This window comes from Monodelphis domestica, chromosome 2 (assembly GCF_027887165.1).
Source record: "Monodelphis domestica isolate mMonDom1 chromosome 2, mMonDom1.pri, whole genome shotgun sequence".
NCBI classification, from domain to species: domain Eukaryota; kingdom Metazoa; phylum Chordata; class Mammalia; order Didelphimorphia; family Didelphidae; genus Monodelphis; species Monodelphis domestica.
Window position 1 is genome coordinate 104408016 of NC_077228.1, and position 10512 is coordinate 104418527.

Consider the following 10512-nt stretch of genomic DNA (forward strand, 5'->3'; position numbering starts at 1 on the left):
ATTAATTAATTTTTTATTAAGAATAGTTTTACATGGTGTGAATTGGGTTTTGAATTGTATTTAAGTAAGGCAGTTGCCCACAGTCATCAGCCTTACTTTCTTTTTTTTTTTAATTTTCCTTTTTTAAACCCTTACCTTCTATCTTAGCATCAATACTGTGTATTGGCTCAAAGGCAGAAGAGTGGTAAGGGCTAGGCAATGGGGGTTAAGTGACTTGCTCAGGGTCACACAGCTAGGAAGTGCCTGAGGTCAGATTTGAACCTGGTACCTCCTGTCTCCAAGCCTGGCTATTGTGAGAGGGATTTTTTTTACCTTAACTTAATTAATCAAATACTTGGAGTATTCCACTCTTTTTAACTTAATCAGTTAGGAACTTGAGGATCCTTTTGATAAAAGTTAATACCCTCAGAGAACAGGAGGTGAATCCCACAAGCAAATTAAGAAACTATGATTGGTTCCTGAGATGTGATAGACTAGCCCACAGTGAAAGGAAGTAGAAACCAGAGAGACAGGAAGTGATGTGGAGAAAACTGCATATAAAAGCCAACCCAGGACATTCTGATTCATTCTGCTATCTTGATGACTCTTGCTGAAAAAAGACTGCTTTGGCATTTGATTCATACTGGGTTGGAGCCTTCTATGTTGGAGGGATTCTGCTGGATGAGTGTCTCTGCATTGGATTTCATTCTGTGTTGAAGATTCTGCATTAGTGGCTCAAGGATTTCGGCTTCAGTGACTCGCTTGAGTTGGAGAGACCACTGGCTCTTTGGTCTGAAAACACTTGGATCTAGACTTAGGATATTTAGCTAGTCAATATTTTCTACCTCCTTCCTACATTTCCCTTTCTTACTATCTCTACTTTGCTGTAATAAAGCTACTAGAGCTACTAACAGCCTCCTAATGACTGTGACTTAAGAGTTAATTTTTATAAATGGCGACCACAACAAATTAAAAATTCTTATATTTGTCAAACCCATTTTAATTATTACACTCTCAATCCACTGAGTCACCCAACTTCCCCCAGCCTCACTCTTCCTTCCAAAATCATGGAACTCTAGCAGCAAAATAAAAGTCATGGCTACTGGTGATGGCTTGGGATCCGTGGAGCATCCCCATAAACCCATAATGGAAAAACAAAAACAAAAAGGCCAGATCCCAGGGTAGTTTCTTGGGAAACTATGGCCAAAGGTAGAAGAGCCAGTGAGGGAAGGAGGTGGCCCTTAGGCACTGCCTCCTTACTGGATGATGGCAAACAAAGGAATCCTTCACCCTTCAATGCAAAGAAGAGAAGAAAAAAAAATCTGAGTTGCTGAATAAGGCCATTTTAAAGACACCAAGTTTTGAAGCTCCCAACCATGTGGTCCACTTACGCAGAGCATCCATGTCCTCCCGTCTCTCAGACACAGGTTTCCTGGGTCCACCATGTAGCTGATGTCATTTTACTCCCATTACAGATGAATGTACAATGTGGTTACATGTGATCCTAGGTGATGGAGGCATATGCCAAATCCACATTATGCATATGTGTAGCAAGATTTTTTTTTTCCAAGTTGAGGTAAGAAAAATGGGAGGGAGAGAAAATAAACATTTACCCATTTTTCTTAAAGGTAATTGAATTTAGGAGGGCAGGTAGGTGGCTCAGTGGATAAAGTAGTATGCCTGGAGATGGGAGGTCTTGAGTTCAAATATGACTTCAGATACTCCCTACCTACGTGACCCTGGCCAAGTCACATAACCTCAATTGCCTAGTCCTTTCCATTCTTTTGCCTTGGAACTGATATTTAGTATTGATTCTAAGACAGAAGTCAAGGGTTTGGGATTTTTTTTTAAGTTTATTGAATTTAAGCAAAATAAAATAAAATAAGAGCTGATCACCATAGTGACCAAGCGCAATTCCAGGGAATTTAGGATGAAGCGTGCTACTGATTTCCTGACAGAGAGATTATGGATTCATAGTATCAAATGGGACGTATTCTTTTTGGACACATACATCATGCAGGAATTTGTTTTGTTTGACTATGAATGTCTGATACAAGGGCTTTCTTTTTCTTTTTTCCCCCTATGATGCTGGGGAAGGGAAGGAAAAAACATATTTAATTTTTTAAATTATAAAACTGATGGTTCCAGCCAGTCATCACCCTCACTGTTCATTGTTTACTGATCAATCATGCTAAAAACAAATTCCAGTGACTACCTAAATTCTTTTGTCTTAAGGAAAGAGCATCAAATCCCTTGGGGTCAAAATGACTTAGATTTTTAATGTCAGTTTAACCATTCCCTAAGTATCCTTGGTTGACTATGAGACTTACACAGTTTCTATATGTGTAAAATGAAAAAACCCTGATACGAGGCACTTCACAAGGTTATTGTAAAAGTTACATGTTTGGTGTATTTATGGTTTTATTTTCCATTTTGGTTATATATGAGTTTGCTCTTATGATAATGACCAACATGGAAATATATTTTTCATGGCAATAAAAATAAAATAAAATAATTTTTTTAAGTTACATGTAGGGCAGCTAGGTAGCTCAGTGGATTGAGAGCCAAGCATAGAGACAGAAAGTCCTGAGTTCAAATGTGATTTTTCTTAGATGTATTTTCTAGCTGTGTGACTCTAGACAAGTCACTTAACCCCAATTGCCTAGTCCTCAAATTAAAACCCCTTACCACTCTTCTGCTTTGGAACCTAGACTTAGTATTGATTCTAAGATTGAAGGTAAAGGTTTAAAAAAAAGTTACATACAATTCAACAAATACTGTCAAATATGGTTCCTGGGTCAACTGATTTTGCTTTAATTACTTTTCTGTGTTGCAAGGGAAGCGGGGATGGGGGGCAGATATAACTCTGGAAATTATTGTGATTTAAAAACAAAATGTTAAAGCGTATTTTTTAAATAACAACTCAACAAACATTTACAAACTACTCAGCATGTGCAAGAGACTTTAAGTGGAAATATCTTATAAGATTCAAGTGCTATAATGAAAGTAACATACACCACTTTAAAATATATATATTAAAGTATATAAAAATATACTTTCTTTAAAAATAATAAGTGTTGGAGGGGATGGGGCAAAATTGGGACACTAATGCATTGCTGGTGGAGTTGTGAATTGATCCAACCATTCTGGAAGGCAATTTGGAACTATGCCCAAAAGACTATAAAAGAATGCATGTCCTCTGATCCAGCCATACCACTATTAGGTTTGTATACCAAAGAGATAAAAAAAAAAGGGGGGGGGGGGATTTGAGTACCAAGTTCTTTCTCTCCTTCCCTCTCTCCTCATTGAAAAGGCAATTTGATATAGGTTATACAAGTGCAGTCATGCAAAACATTTCCATATTAGTCATGTTGTAAAAGAAAATGACCCCCCAAAATTTTTTTTAATTTTTAGTTAAAAAAGTGTTCTCTGATCTGAATTCAGACTCATTAGTTCTTTCTGCAGGGGTGGATAGCATTTTTCATCAACAGGCCTTCAAAATTTTCTTAGATTACTGTATTGAGAATGGCTAAGCCATTTACAGGTGATCATCATATATTATTACCGTTGCTGTGCACTGTGTTTTGCATCAGTTCATATAAGGCTTTCCATCTTTTTCCAAAAGCATCCTGCTCATCATTTCTTATAGCACAATAGTACTTCATCAGGATTATATACCATGACTTCTTTATTCATTCTCCAATTGGGGGGAGTACTCTCAATTTTCAATTCTTTGTCCCCACAAAATGAGCTGCTACAAATATTTTTGTACATGTAAATCTTTTCCTTTTTTTTTTTAAGCTCTTTGTGATACAGAGACCTCATGGATAGGTCAAAGGATATGCACAATTTTATAGTCCTTTGAATATAGTTCCAAATTGCTCTCCAGAATGGTTGGATCAGTTCACAACTCCACCAATAGTGCATTAGTGTCCCAATTTTCCCACATGCCCTTCAATATTTATCATTTCCTTTTCTGTCATATTAGCCAATCTGATAGGAATTCAGAGCTAGTTCTGGGAGTCTATAAGTTTTCAGTTCTTCCAAGGTGGAATGGTCTAAGGAGAAGTGTGGCCACTGCTCTCCTAGCCTATGCTCTAAGAGGTGGTACTTTAGAGTTGCTTTAATTTTCATTTCTCTAATCAAGAGTGAGTTAGAGGATTTTTTTTTCATGTAACTATAGATATCCTTGATTTCTTCAGCCAAAAATTGCCTCCTTGTATCTTTTGACCATTTACCAACTAGGGAATGACTTATATTTTATATATTTGACTCAGATCTCTATATATTTGAGAAATGAAGCCTGTTCCAGAGACACTTGCCTTAAATTTTTTTTTTTCTCAGCCTTCTGCTTTCCTTCTAACCTTGGCTACATTGGGTTTTGTTTGTGCAAAACCTTTTAAATTTAATGTAATAAAAATTATTCATCTTATATCCCATAATGCTATCTCTTGTTTAGTCATAAATTCTTTCCTTATCAAAAGATCTAACAGCTAAAGTGTTCCATACTCCTCTAATTTGCTTATATACCATCTTTTATATCTAAATCATATAATCCACTAGGCTACCTGCTTCCATTTTGTGGGTGAGTTCATCCCATTCATATTCACAGTTGTGATTACTATGTATTTCCCTCCATTCTACTTTTTCTCAACTATCCTTCTCTCTCTTCTTTCTCTTTGTCCCTCCTCAAAAGTATTTTACTTCTTACTACTGCCTCCCCTAGTCTGACTTTCTTTCTATCAGTACTCACTCCTCTTTTTCTCCTCTCCTACTTTCTTGTAGGATAAGATAGATTTCTGTACCCAAATAAATGTGTAAGTTACTCCCTCTTTTAGACAATTCCTATAAGACTCAAGCATTACCTATGACCCCTCCCTATCTTCCCCTCCACTTTAAAAGCTATTTCATGCCTCCTTTATGTAAGCTCATTTACCCCATTTTACCCCTACATTCCCTCTTCTCCTAGTGCATCTCTCTTTCTCATTCTTTTATTTTATTTTTTAATATTATCTTATCATAGTCAACTCATAACCAAACCTTCAATTTACGTATAGTTCTTCTAACTGTCCTAAAATGATAAAGTTCTTTGGAATTACAAGTATCATCTTCCCATGAAGGAATGTAAACCATTTAACTTTTTTGAATCCCTTCTGATTTCTCTTCTCTTCTCTGTTTAATTTTTTATGCCTCTCCCAAGACTTTACTTCACATGGGTAATGCAGCAAAATCCTACTCCCATTGCCAGCAAAGGGTCCCTGTAATCTCCTTCTGACCAATTGTTTGACACATTTGCTATCTGTGGGCTGAGAGCTATGATGCATACCCTGACAGGGTCTGGTGCTGGCTTGCCAGGTGTGGCCTGACCTAGACTGTACTCCACTCTCATACCAGTGAGACAGATCATTCCTGGTGACCTTCTAAGTTGTCTTGGGCAGGAAAGTTGTTTCACCTCATCCTTTTGTTGGTTCTGCCACTCCAGAATTCATCATGAGATGTTATTTTAGCATTGTTTGAAGGCAAATTTGAGAGAACTCAGGTGAATCCAGACCTTTACTTGACCATTTTAGCTTTACTCCTAATTTTTTTATTTTTAAAATGTCTTCAGTGTGCAGTACTAAAGGAGAGTTACACAGCATGAAGAATTATTGTCCCCATTTTACAAATGAGTTAAGTGATTTGCCCTTGATTATACAGCCATTAATTTTTAGAGCCAGAATTTGAACCCAATTCTTCTGACTTCAACATTATCACTTTTTCTTTAAAACTTTACTTCAGCAGAAACTCTGCAATTTTTTAGTATGCAATAAACTCCCTGAGAACAGAGACTAATTCAGTTTGGTCTCTGTATCCCAAGCATGTGTCTGATACATAGTAGAGATATAATATACATGCTTTTTCAATGATATTAAAGATATCCAAAGTACCCACTTCCTGAAGTAAAAATTACAAGCCCACCAAAGCATAAAATAAGGTACTCAAGGCATAGCTACTACTACAACAGGTAGATCTAGTAAACAACTAAAAAGAATGACTAATGCCAAAATGATCTTATCATTTACAAAGCAGTTGGAAAAATAAGTTGAGCACCAGAGTCACTGCTATAAAAGGACAAGCAGGGGAACCATAAGGATTTACAATTTAATAGCAATAAATCTCTGGCTGACTGTAAGGATTAACCAGCAGACACTGGGGAAGGTAGATAATCTGAGTCCTTCAGTTTCTGCTTTTGGACCTCTCCAATCTGCTTACCTTGACCTCTCAGGTCAAGGTTCTCTCTGCTTTCTAGGATGACCTTAATTTGATATGCTACCCCAGATAATCACTGGTCAAGTCTACAAGAAAACAATTGGACCCTCCATTATAATTTTAATTCAATAGTAATTAAGTGCCTATGACGTGTAAGGAATGATGCTCATGAAACAGACGCTCATCCTCCACAACCCACAATAAAATCGTTCCTGCCTTGAAGGAGTTTATATTCTGTTTGGAGGTCTGTGTACAACATGTACACAAATAAGTCAACACGAGGTAATGTGAGGAAGATTAATAACTTCCCCATTAATAACTGGAGAAATCAGAGATTTTATGAAGGAGGCATCTGAGCTGAGCCCTGAAGGAAGAAAAAGATTCAGAAATGTACTTTTGAGGAGGTAGTGAATTCAAAGTGTGGGGGGCCACCTTTGTAAATGCAGTGGTGGGAAATGGACTGGGAAGTGATTGAGCTAGTAGTCCTATCTGAGGGGGCTCTGAAAAAGGAGGGATTGGGCTCCATTGACTTCTATGTCCCTTCTGGCTCCAATTCTATGATCCTGTCAAGTGAATTCTAGAAAGCCCCAAGTTTGCCCATTTCCCTTGAGAACTTGCCTTTAAGGGAAGTCCCAAACTGACTCCGTCCCCAAGCATCTATTAAGTGTCCTAAATAGGAGTAATAGAATCGGCCCTTTTCTCTTAGAAGTTTCCCCCATTGTAGTAGAGATCTTTTCCCATGAAGACCAACACCTGGCAGGAACCATCCTTTTAGTATCCATTATAAGTTAGGCCATTCCCCAGTACCCCAGCCTCTGGCTACACTCTCTTTCCCAAGCTTGTTTCTAAACTGTCAGTGTATGTTTGCTGTGCCTAATTTCCCAAAAGGCATATAAGATCCCTCTGTTCTATTGTTCTTTGGAGAATCATCCAGTGTGGCGATCCTCTCAGAGACACTGTCCCCAGGGTCCCCAGGCTTCTACTCTGTGTAGTATTTAGCACTTGGCTCTGGGTGGCAGCTGGTATTTCAGGACCTGTCTCTTTCCTGATTAAAGATTTGGTCTTGCTGACCAAATGGTTCTGTATTTTTCCAGGTTGACAATCCTATGTAAAGAAATGATGTGAAATAAGCCAGGAGAAGGAAGGTTGGAATCAGATTATGGAAGAGAAAGAAATAAGCATTTATTCAGTTCCTACTATGTGCCTGGCACTGAGATAATTAAATGCTTTATAAACTATCTCATTTGACCCTTGGAGATAGGTACTGGTATTATTTCCAATTTATAATTGAGGAAACCAAGACAAACAGAAGTTAAATGACTTGTCCAGGATCACCTAGCAAATATCCAAAGCTTATTTTAGACTTGCCATCCTGATTCCAGGCCCAGGGTTATATCTTCTGTGTCACCTAGCTGCTCCTGGGTGATGGGGGTAGGTCTTGCATCTGTAATAAAAGTAAAATTATTAAATGTAATATTAATAAAATATTGTGGTCACCACTGTAAAATTAACTCTCAAATCAGGAGTCCGTCAGTAGCTCTTAACAATGTAATTTTAATAAAAATGGAGATATATATATGAAAAAGAGAAATGAAAGAAGGGGAGAGAAAATCTCACCTATCTAGAAAAATACCTAAACTGAAATCCCAAACCCACCAAGAAACTTAAGGGGCAAAAGCCCTCCAGCACTGAGAGAGAGAGAGAGACAGAGAGACAGAGACCAACAGAAAGAGAGGGGGGAGAGAGGGAGTGACAAGCCTGGTCTGACAAGTCCTGCATCTGGACTAGCTACTCCTACCCTGCTTCAATGATCTTAAAACAATTCAGACTTTGGGGAAGGTAGACTCAGAGTAGGAAAATATTCCTAGCAGATATGCTGCCAAATTCATAATAAGTGATTACATAACTTTTCTAATTACATGTCCTATTGTGTGAAAATCTTTTTCACTGATGCTGTAGTATTGTGCTGGCGCTGCTCCTGGGTGATGGGGGTAGGTCTTGCATCTGTAATAAAAGTAAAATTATTAAATGTAATATTAATAAAATATTGTGGTCACCACTGTAAAATTAACTCTCAAATCAGGAGTCCGTTAGTAGCTCTTAACAATGTAATTTTAATAAAAATGGAGATATATATATGAAAAAGGGAAATGAAAGAAGGGGAGAGAAAATCTCACCTATCTAGAAAAATACCTAAACTGAAATCCCAAACCCACCAAGAAACTTAAGGGGCAAAAGCCCTCCAGCACTGAGAGAGAGACAGAGACAGAGACCAACAGAAAGAGAGGGGGGAGAGAGGGAGTGACAAGCCTGCTGGTCTGACAAGTCCTGCATCTGGACTAGCTACTCCTACCCTGCTTCAATGATCTTAAAACAATTCAGACTTTGGGGAAGGTAGAGGAAGCTGAAGAAGGGCCCAGGAAGGGCAACTAAAAAAACCAAAATGTTGTGTGGTGTTTGCCCTCTAAGCATTCAGGGACTCCTAGGAATTTTTGGAATCAGCTAGGTGTTTCAGGAGATCAGATGACCCTGGAGTCAGGAAAATTTGAGTTCAAATCCAGCCTCAGGTACTTCCTAGCTGGGTGACCTCTAGGCAAGTCACTTAACCACCATCTGCCTCAGTTTTCTCATTTGTAAAATGGGGGTGATAAGAGCACCTATCTCCTAGGGTTGTGGTGAGGATGGAATAATTATTTGTAAAACAAAGTGCTATGCAAATGCTAGCTATCTTTACTGTTCTTGTGGCAGAAGCTAAAGCCAAAGGCCAGGAGTTCCCTTCCTAGCTTGGCTAATTGCTCCCTGGGTGGCTTCGGTCAAATCGTTTTGCTTCTCTAGGCCTTTCTTTCTTCTTTGGGGGAGGAGTGACTGATGTCTCCTGACCAATGTTTGAGAATGCCTATTAATACTTCCCTTTTTGCCTCAACCAAAAAGGAAATGGTGAACAGGAAGGACTATCACACTGACTCAGTGGGATAGCACTTTTGTTCTTCTAGACCCCCGAAATGTAAAAGCAAGTTTGTTGTGGTGGAAAATAATGTCTTCTCATAGACTAGGGGGGTACTCTGTGCAAGGGGCTCAGTTGCCTACTCTGTTTGTTCAGAAGAGATTATGGTGGGATATATAGATCTGAGAGTTTCGAAGAGATTATAATTGAACATATGGGAGTTGGCAAAAGACAGAGGGAGAAACAGAGAGCCAGAGACAGAGAGACAGAAAGACAGACATGTTAGGACAGAGCCCAAGAAAGGAATATACTCTTACTTAAGGGTGGGACATGGTTGAGGGTGATGCAGCAAAGACTGAGAGAGTATTCTTAACCAGGCATCTGTGAACTCATTAAATTTTTTTGGTAACTATTTCAATTTAACTGATTTCCTTGATTTTCCTATAAAGTTTATATTATGCATTTTATGCATACCTGGACAAAAGAGTCCATGACAAAAAAAAAAAAAGATTAAGAACTCCTGATCTAAAAGATGGAGGGGTCCATATGTTAGACTTTTAGAGGTCAAGAAGGTTGAGGAAAGACGAGAAAAGACCATCCTGTGTAGCAACTAAAATATCATGGGTAACGGTGGGTAGGTTTCTTTTGAGGACTGTGTTAGGCAGCCATTAGAGAAGTGAGTGGAAGGTGATAAAGCCTTGGGGGAAAAGTGTGGTTAAGCTTTCTGGGGCTTTGCTGTGAGAGGGAGAGAGGAAAGGAAGTAGGATGAGAGCAAGGAATGGCATTTAAATGCTAGCTGACTGATGGAGGGTCCCCAGGCGGGCAGGTTTATAAGCTGAAAGGAGCCAGGGGATAAGGAGAGAGACTGAAAATCAGGAAGAGAAACGAGATGATCCAAGGACCAATCTGCCAGAGACATCGGGTCGAGCTCTCAAGCAGAGCGGTTAGCGTTTACTAGAATGGCCACCTCATCCTTAGCATCTGAAGCATCGGGTGGGAGGTGATTTTGAAGGGATCTGAAGTGGAGGATTGGAGAGTAGAGGTTCCCCTTTTTTAGGGAAGTATGCGGAAGCCCCTCTTCTGTAGTAGTATAGAGGAAAGGAGAGGTTGGATAGTGGACTGCAGAAACCGTGATTGCCCCCATCACGGAAAAAGACCTCAGGGCGTGGAAAGGACTAGTCATGGAGCGTGGCACACCGCCTAAATGGCCGAAGAGGCGTGGCTACGTCCATAGGAGGAGCCTGTGCTCCTCTGGGAAAGTGGCTGCGGCAGTTCCAGCGGTGGGCGTGGCCCCGTCAGCCGGCGAGTCGCGCTGGGGGCGTGACTGGGCGATCGCCCCG

The 10512-nt window shown here is 39.4% G+C and overlaps 1 long non-coding RNA gene across 2 annotated transcripts; it reads right to left on the bottom strand.

Annotated features, from left to right (window-relative positions):
• Positions 1–5099: 5099 nt before the first annotated feature.
• Positions 5100–10504, bottom strand: LOC107651287 (uncharacterized). Of its 2 annotated transcripts, XR_001627826.2 has the most exons (4): positions 9647–10504; positions 9490–9553; positions 8136–8232; positions 5100–7672 (listed from the first exon to the last, which is right to left on the bottom strand). It is a non-coding gene; the product is annotated as an uncharacterized LOC107651287 (long non-coding RNA). The 2 variants fall into 2 exon arrangements; XR_008916155.1 differs by having other exon boundaries at positions 9490–10504.
• Positions 10505–10512: the final 8 nt, after the last annotated feature.